Consider the following 2,591-nt stretch of genomic DNA (forward strand, 5'->3'; position numbering starts at 1 on the left):
GGTGAGAGTACTTGGTGTGGTGACTTGATGAACAGACTTAAAGAGTCGAATTGGTGAGAGTACTTGGTGGGGTGACTTGATGAATATAGTTAAAGAGTCGACTTGGTTAGAGTACTTGGTCGGGTGACTTGATGAACGCACTTGAAGAATCGACTTGGTTAGAGTACTTGGCAGGGTGACTTGATGAACGAACTTAAAGATTCGACTTGGTGGGCCGACTTGGCGGGGTGACTTGATGAATGAGCTTAGAGAGTCGACTTCGTGAGAGTACTTGGTGGGCCGACCTGGCCGGGTGACTTGATGAACAAACTTAAAGAGTCAAGTTGGTGAGAGTACTCGGTGGGTTGACCTGGTCACGTGACTTGATGAATGAACTTAAAGAGTCAACTTTGTGGGTCAAACTAGCGAGGTGACTTGGTGAGAGTACTTGGTGGGCTGACCTGGCAAGGTGACTTGATGAACGAACTTAGAAAGTCGACTTTGTGAGAGTACTTGGTGGGTCAAAATGGCGGGGTGACTTGATGAACGAACTTAAAGAGTCGACCTGGTGAGAGAACTTGGTGGGCCGTGCTGGCGGGGTGAATTGATTAACGAACCTAAAGAGTCGACTTTGTGAGAGTACTTGGTGGGCCAACCTTGCCGGGTGACTTGATGATCGAACTTAAAGGGTCGACTTGGTGAGAGCACTTGGTGGGCCGACCTAGCGGAGCGACTTGATGAATGAACTTAGAGAGTCAACTTGGTTAGAGTACTTGGTAGAGTGACTTCATGAACGAACTTAAAGAGTCAACTTGGTGAGAGTAATTTGTGGGCTGACCTGGCAGGGTGACTTGATGAATGAACTTAAAGAGTCAACTTGGTGGGGTGACTTGATGAATGCACTTGATAGGTCGACTTGGTGGGGTAACTCTATGAGCGGACCTAAAGAGTTTACTTGGTGAGAGTACTTGGTTGGGTGACTTGATGAAAGGACTTAAAGAGTCAACTTGGTGAGAGTACTTGGTGGGGCAACTTGATGAACGCACTTGAAGAATCGACTTGGTTAGAGTACTTGGTGGGGGGACTTGATGAACGGACTCAAAGAGTCAACTTGGTTAGAGTACTTGGTGGCTCAACCTGATGAGCAGACTTAAAGAGTCAACTTGGTGAGAGTGGGCCTAACGGGGCGAGGTTGTGAGTGGGCCTAATGGGGCGAGTTGGTGGGGTGACTTGGCGAGTGGAATTAGAGAGCCAACATGGTGAGGCGACTTGGCGAGTTGGTTTGTTGAGATGACATGGTGAGCTGACTTGGCGAGTCAACCTGGCGAGCGAACTTAAAGATTCAACTTGGCAACGTACTCGAGTTGACTTGGTGAGGTGACCTGGCGAGCGAGCTCAAAGAGTCAAAATGGTGAGGTGACTCATTGAGTCAACATGGTGAGGCGACTCATGGTGAGGAGCTATCCTTGAGGTGACTTGGTGGGCCTACTTGATTAGTCAACTTGGTGAGCCGACCTGACGAGCTGAGACAGTGAGCGGGCTTAAAGAGGTGACGACTTGGTGGGGTAACTCGGCAAGCCAACTTATCGAGGTGAGATGGTGAGTCGACTTGGTGAGATAACTTGGTGAGCGCACTTAAAGAGTCAACTTTGTGAGGTGACTCGGCAAGTTAGCTCGCTGATGCGACTTGGGCGGGCTGACCTGGCGAGCGAACTTAAAGAGGTGACTTGGGCGGGCTGACCTGGTGAGCGAGCTTAAAGAGTTGACTTGGCAACGTACTTGAACAACCGACTTGGTGAGCTGACATGGTGAGTGGGCTTAGAGAAGCAACTCGGTGGGGCAACTTGGCGAGCACACTTGCTGGGGCAAGGTGGTAAAATGACTAGGTGATTCGACTTGGTGAGCTAACTTGGTGAGCGAACTTAAGGGGTCGACTTGATGAGGCAACCTGAATAGTCGACTTGGTGAGCTGACTTGGGGAGCCGACATGGTGAGCAGTCTTAAAGAAGAGGCGACCTGGTGAGGCGAGACAGTAAGTCATCTTGGTGAGCTAGCTTGACGAGCTGTGAGCAGACTTAAAGAGTCAATTCTTGATTTGGAAAAGACCACATGGTCAGATGACTTGGTGAGCCGACCTGGCTAGCAAAATTGGCAAGAAAACTTATAGAATCGACTTGCTGTCCCCAGCCAGGATCGCACGCCTAGGTCAACCCAACTTGGGTCACCCGACTCTGTCGCCCCAGCCTCGGGCGACCCGACTGGGTCGGCAGAGTGGGTTGACAAGTGGAATAAAAAAAAAAATCATGGGAGGCCCTGTACAGCTAAAAGCGCTAAATTTTGGGCATTACAAAAAAAAAAAAAAAAAAAGTTACCTGCTTTTGGATCACGCACAAGTTTCAGTTCACGTATTGCCGAGCCGACTCGAGGCATTACGCCTAGCTAGCCAGATTCGAGGTAGGGTAGCCAAAATGATCCGATTTGAGAATTTTCTTTATAAAAAGAGATCATGATAGGCCCCATAAGGCAAAAAGAATGAAATTTTGGGAGTTCAAAAAAAAATGTTACCCGGTTTTGGATCGCGCACAGGGCTCGGGTCACGTAGCATCAAGTTG

The sequence above is a fragment of the Cupressus sempervirens genome, chromosome 2 (assembly GCF_028749045.1).
Source record: "Cupressus sempervirens isolate cs-2001-9-10 chromosome 2, ASM2874904v1, whole genome shotgun sequence".
Classification (NCBI taxonomy): Eukaryota; Viridiplantae; Streptophyta; class Pinopsida; order Cupressales; family Cupressaceae; genus Cupressus; species Cupressus sempervirens.